We start from the raw sequence: 12,474 nt of genomic DNA on the forward strand, positions 1-12,474 counted from the left end.
TAATTGTGGCCAGGCCATGCCTGCAAACTTCTTAATCTCATCCGCCCACCTAACTTTCTGCCGCCCCCTGCTACGCTTCCCTTCCCTTGGGATCCAATCCGTAACCCTTAATGACCATCGGTTATCTTCCCTCCTCATTACATGTCCTGCCCATGCCCATTTCTTTTTCTTGATTTCAACTAAGATGTCATTAACTCGCGTTTGTTCCCTCACCCAATCTGCTGTTTTCTTATCCCTTAACGTTACACCTATCATTATTCTTTCCAAAGCTCGTTGCGTCGTCCTCAATTTGAGTAGAACCATTTTCGTAAGCCTCCAGGTTTCTGCCCCGTAGGTGAGTACTGGTAAGACACAGCTATTATATACTTTTCTCTTGAGGGATAATGGCAGCCTGCTGTTCATAATCTGAGAATGCCTGCCAAACGCACCCCAGCCCATTCTTATTCTTCTGATTATTTCCGTCCCATGATCCGGATCCGCCGTCACTACCTGCCCTAAGTAGATGTATTCCCTTACGACTTCCAGTGTCTCGCTACCTATTGTAAATTGCTGTTCTCTTCCGAGACTGTTAAGCATTACTTTAGTTTTCTGCAGATTAATTTTTAGACCCACTCTTCAGCTTTGCCTCTCCAGGTCAGTGAGCATGCATTGCAATTGGTCCCCTGAATTACTAAGCAAGGCAATATCATCAGCGAATCGCAAGTTACTAAGGTATTCTCCATTAACTTTTATCCCCAATTCTTCCCAATCCAGGTCTCTGAATACCTCCTGTAAACACGCTGTGAATAGCATTGGAGATATCGTATCTCCCTGCCTGACGCCTTTCTTTATTGGGATTTTGTTGCTTGCTTTATGGAGGACTACGGTGGCTGTGGAGCCGCTATAGAAATCTTTCAGTATTTTTACATACGGCTCGTCTACACCCTGATTCCGTAATGCCTCTATGACTGCTGAGGTTTCGACAGAATCAAACGATTTCTCGTAATCAATGAAAGCTATATATAAGGGTTGGTTATATTCCGCACATTTCTCTATCACCTGATTGATAGTGTGAATATGATCTATCGTTGAGTAGCCTCTACGGAATCCTGCAAGGTCCTTTGCTTGACAGAAGTCTAAGGTGTTCCTGATTCTATTTGCGATTACCTTAGTAAATAGTTTGTAGGCAACGGACAGTAAGCTGATCGGTCTATAATTTTTCAAGTCTTTGGCGTCCCCTTTCTTATGGATTAGGATTATGTTAGCGTACTTCCAAGATTCCGGTACGCTCGAGGTCACGAGGCATTGCGTATACAGGGTGGCCAGTTTCTCTAGAACAATCTGTCCATCATCCTTCAACAAATCTATTGTTACCTGATCCTCCCCAGCTGCCTTCGCCCTTTGCATATCTCCCAAGGCTTTCTTTACTTCTTCCGGCGTTACCTTTGGGATTTCGAATTCCTCTGGACTAATTTCTCTTCCATTATCGTCGAGGGTGCCGCTGGTGCTGTATAAATCTCTGTAGAAATCCTCAGCCACTTGAACTATCTCACCCATATTAGTAATGATATTGCCGGCTTTGTCTCTTAACGCATACATCTGATTCTTGCCAATTCCTAGTTTCTTCTTCACTGTTTTTTGGCTTCCTCCGTTCCTGAGAGCATGTTCAATTCTATCCATATTATGCTTCCCTATGTCAGCTGCCTTACGCCTGTTGATTAACTTCGAAAGTTCTGCCAGTTCTATTCTAGCTGTAGGGTTAGATGCTTTCATACATTGGCGTTTCTTGATCAGATCTTTCGTCTCCTGCGATAGTTTGCTGGTATTATGCCTAACGGAGTTACCACCGACTTCCATTGCACACTCCTTAATGATGCCCACAAGATTGTCGTTCATTGCTTCAACGCTAAGGTCCTCTTCCGGAGTTAAAGCCGAATACCTGTTCTGTAGCTTGATCTGGAATTCCTCTATTTTCCCTCTTACCACTAACTCATTAATCGGCTTCTTATGTACCAGTTTCTTCCGTTCCCTCCTCAGGTCTAGGCTAATTCGAGTTCTTACCATCCTGTGGTCACTGCAGCACACCTTGCCGAGCACGTCCACATCTTGTATGATGCCAGGGTTAGCGCAGAGTATGAAGTCTATTTCATTTCTAGTCTCGCCGTTCGGGCTCCTCCAGGTCCACTTTCGGCTGTCCCGCTTGCGGAAGAAGGTATTCATTATCCTCATATTATTCTGTTCCGCAAACTATACTAATAACTCTCCCCTGCTATTCCTAGTGCCTATGCCATATTCCCCCACTGCCTTGTCTCCAGCCTGCTTCTTGCCTACCTTGGCATTAAAGTCGCCCATTAGTATAGTGTATTTAGTTTTCACTCTACCCATCGCCGATTCCACGTCTTCATAGAAGCTTTCGACTTTCTGGTCATCATGACTGGATGTAGGGGCGCAGACCTGTACAATCTTCATTTTGTACCTCTTATTAAGTTTCACAACAAGACCTGCCACCCTCTCTTTAATGCTATAGAATTCCTGTATGTTACCAGCTATATTCTTATTAATCAGGAATCCGACTCCTAGTTCTCTTCTCTCCGCTAAGCCCCGGTAGCGCAAGACATGCCCGCTTTTTAGCACTGTATTGGCTTCTTTCGGCCTCCTAACTTCACTGAGCCCTATTATATCCCATTTACTGCCCTCTAGTTCCTCCAATAGCACTGGTAGACTCGCCTCACTAGATAACGTTCTAGTGTTAAACGTTGCCAGGTTCATATTCCAATGGCGGCCTGTCCGGAGCCAGTGATTCTTAGCACCCTCTGCTGCGTCGCAGGTCTGACCGCCGCCGTGGTCAGTTGCTTCGCAGCTGCTGGGGACTGAGGGCCGGGGTTTGATTGTTGTGTTCATATAGGAGGTTGTGGCCAAGTACTGCACCAGGGTGGCCACTCCTGCTCTGGTGAGGGAGTGCGTTACCGGTTCTGGTCACCAGGATCAGGCCACACTCCCGGCCTGTTTGTGCAATTTTATCAACACGCGGATTTCTTTTTTAATCCGGTGGAAAATTGCCGGCACCGGGATTCGAACCACGGACCTCTTGCACGCGAGGCGGGTGTTCTACCTCTATGCCACCGCCACGGTTGTAGCATAATAATTGGTCAGAAATATAATTTCATAATTCAGCAGGACCGTAAAAGGCAGTGTTCGTGCGGCATCGGTCGCGAACTAGTGTGCGAAAAACTGAAGTCAGTGCTTTGGTCAATATAATCAATAAGTAGAAGTGGATAAAGGTCGACAAATGTATTTTCGCGGCTGAAGCGCAGTCCATATCAGTGCGGTCGTCATAAGACCAGACTCTAATGTATTCCATCCCCACTACAGTGGATCAAAGTATAGTGAAAAATTACACTTTCTACACTTATGTTTCGGCCTCTATGAGGAGGAGGAGGAGGAAAACTTTATTTGCTCTAATTTGTTAGAAATTAGCGGTGGCAGATGTGGTCGGCTGTCTTCACGGTCTTCTTCCCCATCTGCGCAGGGTCGTCGCCCCTATTCCAGAGCACCCCTGAGGGTGGCTACTCGGTGAGCGTACCTTACTAGTCCATGCTGGACTTTCGGGTCGCTGCTGGAGAGCACCCTCTCCCACTGCTCCGCACTGGGGTCTTTTATTTGAAAGAAATGTTGATTATGAACGCATCCCTATGAAATGTGATATAAGGTGGGCTTGGCGCCGCACCAAGGGCAGATGTCTCTATACTGGGTGGGAAACATCTTGCTTAGTGTGTTTAGATTTGGGTACGTTCCTATTTGCAGCCTCCTGTAAGAGGTTGCTTCATGCTTATTTAGGCTGTTGTGGGGTGAAGGGTATTTGATTCGGACCCCCTTATAGTAATTCAGAATGTCAGAGTAGCTTGGGTCGACTGGAATGGGTTCCTCAGGGTCGGTGCTTGTGGCCGCTCGGTTTGTGTGCTCTCGAGCTGCCTTGTCCGCCCGTAGGTTCCCTTCTATTCCAGCGTGTCCCGGTACCCAGAAAATTGTATGCCTGACTTTGTTGTTAGCCCTCCAGGAGCGGAGGATGCGAAGCGCTCTGCGTCCTATTCTGCCGTTCATGTAATTCCAACACGTAGCTTGCAAGTCGGTGAGTATTGTTAAGGACCTTTCGGATCGGTAGCCCTCCACTGCCGCTACAGCTACGGCTATTTCTTCAGCTTCCATTACCGAGCAGTCCTTCATTGACGCGCTGCTGATTTCTTTGTAGTCTGGGCTTATTACTATCGCAGCTGTCTTTACTATGCTTATTCCTCTTTGCTTGGCGTATACTGCAGCATCTCTGTATACTGTTGTGTTTTTTGTGGCCAGGTACTTTTCGACGTATTTCGCCCTTGCGTCCCTTCGCGCCGTGTGGAGGTTTGGGTCCATGTTCTAGGGTAGGGGGTTAATAGTGTATGTTTTCGGATATTCATCAGGAATCCCCTCCGTTCTTTGGGTTTCCTTGATTCATTCCGCGAAGCCTAGCCTTATTAGCAGTTCCGTTCCCGTTTTGGTCTGCTGGAGTCTCATGAGCTATGCGATACTTTGGGCTTCTTTTAGTTCTTCGAAGGTGTTGCTTAAACCAAGTGACATTAGTTTCTCTTTCGATGTGTTGTTCGGCAGGTGAAGTGCTGTTTTGTACGCTCTGCGTAAAATGGTGTCTGCTTCTTGTGTTTCCTGTTTGGTGCAGTTGAAGTACGGGAGTGAGTATGCGACCCTGCTGAGCACCAGGTTGCCAACCAGCTTAAGTATGTCTCCTTCTTTCATCCCATATCTCTTTTGTGACACCCGCGTGATCATACGTGCTATTTGGGTTGTTGACTGCTTGAGTGTTTTCAGCGTGTGGGTGCCGCGCTGGTTGGATTGCACCCACATTCCAAGGATCCTGATATCTTGGCTTTCCGGTATCGGCTGCCCCTTTAGACGCTTGTTAAGGCTTTTTTTGCTTTTCTTGCCCCGTGTAGTTCTCAAAAGCTTGGATTTCTCCGTTGAGCACTCAAGGCCTCTTTCCCCGACACATTCTTCCACGCAAGTGGCTGCTTCTTGCAGATAGCTTTCTTTTTGGCGCAGCGAGCCTTTAGTGACCCAGATGGTGATGTCATCTGCATACATGGCATGTTGTATGCCTTCGATTTTGCTTAGTTTATGTCCTAGGCCAATCATTGCGATGTTAAAGAGTATCGGGGAAATTACTGAACCTTGGGGTGTCCCCTTGTTTGGTGTGTGGAATTTTTGCGATCGGATCTCTCCCAAACCAATTGTTCCTGTTCTATTGGAAAGGAAGGCTTTAAAGTATCCTTGTACTTTCTTTCCGCACTCTCCGCTGTTAAGGCCTTCCAGGGTCGCCGCGTGGCTGACATTGACAAAAGCTCCTTTTATGTCTAGTGCCATTAAAACGTGTTCTCCGTTGTATGGTATGTTGCTGAGAACCTCATGCTTAATTTGGAGAAGGACATCCTGTGTCTAAAGCTTGGATCGGAAACCGATCATGCTATGGGGGTATAGCTCGTTTTCCTCCATCTAATGTTATAGCCTTTTTGTTACTATCCTCTCATATAGTTTGCCTAAGCACGATGTGATGGAGATTGGTCTTAAGTTTGTTACCTGTAGCTTTTTGCCTGGTTTGGGGATCATTACAACCTCGGCGTGTTTCCATTCCTCTGGTACCGTTTCTGCAGCCCAGTGTTGGTTGAGGAAGGTGGTGAGTTTTCCGTCCACCAGTTCGTCCCCTAGGTTTCGAATAAGTGAATTTCTGATTTTGTCCGCACCCGCCGCTGTATTCTTTTTTACGCTTCTTATGGCCGCGTACACCTCTTCTTTTGTGATTGGCCTGTCCAGCAGCTCGTTTTCTTTCCCTGTGTATTGTGTGTAGGCTTCCGGGTTGTGATGTCCGAAACATTTGAACCTGACCTCCTCTAGCAGTTCAGAGTCCGGTTTCTCGAATTGGTGTACCAGGCGGTGTATGGCGTTATTGTTTTCAAATTTTGTTTTTGTTAGGTCCAGGAGCGCCTTGAGTATGTGCCATGTTTTTGCCGTGCTAAGGGTCCCGCTTAGGGACTCGCTAAACTGTTGCCAGTTTTGCCTAGTTAGCTGAGCCGCATACTCCTCCACCTCCTTGGTTATCTCTGCGATTTTCTTTTTGAGCTTCCTGTTTAGCATTTGTTTTTTCCATCTTTTAGTGAGCCCGCGTCTTGCCTCCCATAGCTTGAGTAGTCGGGAATCCACCTTAGGTGTTTCCTCTGTTCTTTCTTTTTCTTTAATGTACTTGTCGAGCCCCAGCCTTCTAGGGACTCGATGTTTCCCTCTCTAGTTTTGCCTTCCTTCCTGAAGGCATTCCAATTTGTCACCTTGGTGGTGCCAATTTTGCGTTTTCTTTTTCCGGTTGCCAATTGCGCTTTAAGATGTACTGATCGCTGCCCAGATTCTCCAGCAAGTTTTCCCATACCGCCTTGTCTGTTCCCCGGATGTATATCAGGTCGGGGCATGTGTCGGAGCTTTTGCTGTTACCTAGTCTGGTTGGCGTACTGTCGTCTGTTATGAGGCTGCAGCCGTATATATCTGCTGCTTCCTTAACTCGTATGCCTTTCTTGTCTGTTTTTTGTAACCCCAGGTTAGATCTTTGGCGTTGAAATCTCCTACAATCACTCGGGGGTTTGTTTTGGCTAATTTGCTCGCTCCTGCAAAAAGTTTGCGGAAGTACGCCTCTTTTTGGCTCGGAGGACTATGGAGATTTATGAGAAAGACACTACTGTCCTTTCTTCTTTGGAATGATTTCGGCAATACCATGGTCTTTGTCTGTGTCAGCTATTCCTCTCTGAACAGTCGACATTGACAATGGGCAGCAAGTCGATTACATTCAGTCAGGATTTTGCCTTTCATGGCAAGGCATGAACTGATTTAACTTCATGTGTCGTCTCGATATGAACTTCCATTTTCTATGGATCAGTGCATCCACAATCGTCTCTCCGCAGCCTACCCCTTGGGCAGTATTGAACCATAATTCTCAGGCATGTTCTGCATCTGCTCGCGAACCCTGCCAATGGGCTCCAACGATGAATGATCTACTAAACACCTGGCAGAAGGAGAGACAAGTAAGCGTTTTACTGTGAATGCTTTGTATGTACGTGCATCTGTTCATAGGTGTATGTTGTCCTAGTTTAATACATGCTTTTTTGTCACGCTGAAGCCACTGGGTCTTGAGTCTGTTCACTCTAGCCGAACACCGCATATTGTTTGAATTCAAAAATAACCACAAAGTCCGTCTGCTAGGCTGTGTCTCAAGGATGTCTTCTAACACTACGTAAACACGAACAACAGTGAAAAGATGACGCGGCAATATTGCCTCATGGACTGCTAATGAGCAACAGTACAAAAATTATGTTTGCACTACTCTGTCCATGGCATTTGCTAGTCAAGGTCGATACGCCTTTGACATTTGCGCTTCTATGAACGTCTGCGCATAGTATTATGTACGGCATGGTATGTGGTGTTTAACCTCCGGAAGCTGCACATTGGCTATGAGGCAAGTAGTGCACGGCTTCTTAGCTGCATTGGTTGTTGTAATAACATGCTGTGTGAGCTTAATATAAGGAAATGTTTGGCTATTTCATGAATTAGACAGGCACCCAAGACATTTGAAACAAATTCTCCACCATTTAATGTTCATGTTACCGAAATAAATTCCTTGCCCTGTACTACAAGAGTGCATCACACACTTGGCCTGCGAAATCAAGATGGTTGCGCAGGTATTAGGATGATTCTGCTCAAGGCTGTGCAAAGACAGTATATTTAGGCATAAAATAATTGCACAGGGCCCTCAAATCATCAACACGGCTCCTGACTTAATGATACTGGATAAGTGGCGAAAGCGACACATTGGTAATGAGGGACGGCTCAATGGAGGGCTCTGGAATAATTTCTACCACTTCGGGTTCTTTAACGTCCTCTGACGTCACACAATATACAGGCACCTTGCGTTTTGCCTCCATCGAAACGAGGCCGCTGCAGCTGGGATCGAACCCATCCTCGGGATCAGCAGCCGAGTCATCCCACAACGACAGCGTTCACTGTTGCACAGCGTCCGGAGCTCATGAAGCGGAGCTGAAAATTATGTGCCTTTGAATATTGCGCGATAATTGCGTTATCTCAAAAGGACACCCGCAACGCCAGCGGCCAGTTCGAAAAGCATGCCAGCAAGCTGACAGCAGTTCTTCAATGGTCATGTTCAACCAGGAAAAATTACAATGAAACGTATATAGAATTACCTTAATGGTATGGATTTTATAATGCGGTGAACGCATGGGTACAAGTGAATTTAGCTTGAATCCTCTATCAATATTACTTGTCACTAAACAAATATTTCCAAACGGCTGATACAACACGCACGATCAATACGAAGAGACTTGGCTTTAGGGTGGACAGGAAGGAACTGCAATGACGCCAAAAATTCTGTCTTGCTTCTGTGCAACTACATATTGTCAAGAAGGGTTTTTAGCTGGGCTTGTTGGTGCGTATTAACTCTTGATTGAACTACACGAAGAGGGGGCAAGAAAGGAAAAAAAACGAGCGCAACCTTGACAATATTAAGTTTCACTTCAGTTGGCAGGGAAGTTTCTAATAAAACGGACTTGGCAGTGAAATGAACTGTACCGCGTACTTTTGAAGAGTGCAATACTCAAACTCAATACACTTTGTCTATGTCTGTTGCACACCTCATAGCTTCCGCCGATGAAAAGACTCTGCAAGAATAGCAGACGCTCCGGAGCTGTCAACTACGACGCCATTCTGAAAAGGCCGCATGACGACGATTTTGTTGCTTTTGTGATTGGTTGGCGGACTAACTTGATGTGCCTTCGTTGCCAACTGCTGTTTCTTAAGTTGTATCCTACTGTAGAAATTCGTCATCTTTTTTAAAGGTAGGGCGCATTGGCGCATCTTCAGGACAGGGTATGGATATCAGCCCTTTTTTGGAGAGAAGACCTCAGCGACAGTTTTTTTTTCAGTGCAGAAACGACAACCGTGTTTGGTCGCCCATTGTGTGAGTGTATTTAATGAGATTTGAACTTTTCATTCGCAGGCTACTTTGTTCGATCCTCGCACGCAATTTGGAGATCATCATTGCATAGTGAACGCACGAGGGAACATGGAACCACGAACACCACGAACAGAGTTGTGCTTACTGTACATCCCTATCGCACACCATTTTCCTCGACGAATATGCGTGAAAACGTTGTTCTTAGACGGACTTGCAATGTTCGATGAGACATAAAGCCGGCTAGACATGTGAGCATTTTTCCACGGATCCCCGTATGCGCCAGATGTGCCAAATGTGCCAAATCTCCAAGTAGTTTCGTACGCTTTTTGCAGGTCAATGAAAGCAGTGAATCAGTGTTGTTTATGTAGAAAAGCATTCCGTATTTCATGTTCTAATAGGTGATCAGATGTTGCACAGTTCTTTTTATAACCGCATTGGTGAAGGTCTAGTATACCTTGTGTTCGAAGAGTGAATGTCAGCCTTGTATTTACGATGATTTCGTTGGATATTGCTAAACAGCTTGTGAGGGCAATGGGCCGGTAGCTGCTGGGAAATGTAGATGGCTTTCCGGCTTTCAAGAACGGTAGTACGCATTTTCCCGTGATTTTGGTATTTTGCCTGTATCCCATATTCTGCGGAAAACTTCTAGCAGAGTTTTCACAGATGCATGTAAAAGGTAGTTAAAGCATTGAATAATGAATGTGGTCATGGCCAACTGGCGTTCTTCTTTTGCCAGCATAGCAGCCTGTTTATTGCTTGAAGTGTTACGGGAGCATTCTAGGGTTCGTCTGGGGGATGTCCCTGTAATGTGCAATCTCTGTTTCTCTGCAGAGTGTTTGTACTTTAGAAATGCATCGAAGTATTTCGCTGAGCTAGAAACATTATAAACGTTTACAACTAGTATGTGAACTTGTGCTTGCAGCCTTCTCAACTTGTCTGTATGCCTGGAGCTGGGAGCAAAGGCACTGTGTATGATGAATAGTCTCCCCTAAACTTCCTGAGCTGATCCCACAGCTTTTTGGATGTGACTGAACTAATAACTGAGGACACATACTCTAGCCGTGATGACTTTTCCGCATGCCTCCGAACATATCGCGCTTTCGCTTCAGCCTGTTTGAAGTTTATAAGGTTACTGTAAGTGGGTGCCTTCTCAGGATACAACCCAAGCCATATTTTACTGTTTCTTTTACTCTGCTGTACACCAGCGGTTTAGCTTTTCTTCGCAGAGTGTTCGATGCTTGGGGTATCGCCTTTTCAGCTTTGCTATTAGGACTGCTGTGAATCATTCATTCATTTCACCTATGTTGAGTTCTGGTGAAAGGATATCTTCGAGTTTTGCGTTCTGCATAAATAAAGTCCGCACGCTTTGCAACTACCAGTGAAGTGGCTTAGAGTTTATGGTAAGTAATGTGGATGATAGTTTAATGATTGCCGAGAAATGACTACTTCCTGTTGAAGTGTCGAAGACTTCCCACTTAAAATTCCTAATTATTAAAAATAGTTGGTGAGCGGCAGGCTAAAGTGAGACAATTAAATTCGCGTGAGCATGGTGAAAAATACGCTGGTGAACCCGAACTTAAAAGACATACATTGGTTGACAAAATAAAATCTTTAATGACTTGCACTTCTTGGTCTGTTGTATCTCTGCCCCATAGGGTACAATGGGCATTAAAAGCTCCTGCTAAAGCAAACGGCTCCGGCAACTGGTGTGTTTGAGTTTCCAAGTGTCTAGTAGCAAAATGAGTATGGAATGGGATGTGTAGTGAAGAAATGTTGTTGGTTTTATTGGATAGAACTATGACGGTGACAGCCTCGAGAGAGGTATTCAACTGATCTTTTCAGGTAGGAGTGCCGCCCTGAATGACTATGGCGACTCCTCCCGATAAACGGCTACTGGGTTCGCGGTTTCTTCGGATCACCATAAAACATTTAAGAATTTGACTGTTCTTGGGCCCTAGGTTTAATTCTTGAAGGAAAATGTCGCTGACGAGAAGTTATTTATTACGTCTTTGATGTCACCTAGATTATGCATCAGACCTCTACAATTCCAATGGGTGATTAAAGCCTTTGTAAAGGAACTAAAACTTTACCTATGTGTGTGTGAGCTACAAAGTGATAGTTGATATGTAATGAAAGGATCGCTATTCTAATCGAGGGCGGTCACAGTTCCGGTTACCTGTACCTTTACTGACAGAGTTACAGGAAGTTCAAATTTTTTTAGCGCGCTCCAGGGAGCGCTGGTCCTTTGGTGACGATGAAGCCGTGGTTTCTGGGTCGACCTCCATATCCTTATCCGATGCACTGAAGGTTCGAGGACTAGGCGTTGAGAGTCACGTCTCAGGCCTCGGAGTTCGACAAAGTCTTCGGTCCTGAGACACAGCAGTCTGTGGGCCCGCCTTGGATGATGAAGGAGCAGCAATGCCCGCTGCCACCAAGGGGGCGGTTGGAGTTACTAAGGGGCACTGGCTGACCTTCGTAGGCCCCTGAACCCGATGTAACGCTGCCCCCTGCCGTGCCACATTGGCATAGCTCTTGAAGTAAGTGCGAGAGTTTGTTCCTTGCTTCCTAGAAAGAGGTCTCATTCACGGTGAGTGGAATTATTTCTTTCTCTTTACTCCAAAAAGGACAAGATCCAGAATAATCTGCACGATCTTATTTGCAATTTGTGCAATGTGGAGCAGCATTACAGTTGTCCGAGGGTAGATCAGTGGCACTACACATTGCGCATGTTGCTTTACGTCTACATGATTGTGACGCACGCCTGAACCTCTGGCACTTGAAGCACCGTCTCGGGTTCAGCATGTATGGCCTGACATTGACCTTTACGTGCCCTACTTCGATTGAACTGGGAAGAATACTGGTGTCAAAAGTATCACGTTTGGTTAGGATTTCTTCGTCCTTTCTCGTGATTGTTATTATCTGTACTTTGATTGCGTTTTGCTCTTTGAACCCCTCGAGAAATTCTTCGTCACTTAAGGAAGTCTCCTGAGATCCCCCCCCCCCTGTTTGTGTTTAATGATCGGTGTGGTGAGAAAGTAACTTTGGTGTCACCAATGCTGATGAGATCGGAGAACTTTTGCAATTGTTGTTTCTTCTTGAGTTCGAGGAGAACGTCTCCACTGGTCATTTTAGAGACTTTGTAGTATTCACCGATTTTTCTTTGCCGCATTTCACCACCAAGAAAGGGGAGAGCTGACGCATTGGGGTGGTTCCTTCACTATGCAAGACATGATAACGTAATTCACATTTACCCGAAATGTGAATTGCAAAGGTATTTCGGTGCCACCTCTTTTCAGAGGCCGATCTGGGAGGCGGAGGCGAGTTTCTGCCATAACATGATTTCAAAATTTGGCGGCAGTGGTAGCCACCTACCACCGAGCCCAACAAGGGGACGCTACAAGCTTTGGAAGATACCTGCACACGCCAACTATGCACCGCCA

The sequence above is a fragment of the Dermacentor variabilis genome, chromosome 2 (genome assembly GCF_050947875.1).
Source record: "Dermacentor variabilis isolate Ectoservices chromosome 2, ASM5094787v1, whole genome shotgun sequence".
Taxonomy (NCBI): domain Eukaryota; kingdom Metazoa; phylum Arthropoda; class Arachnida; order Ixodida; family Ixodidae; genus Dermacentor; species Dermacentor variabilis.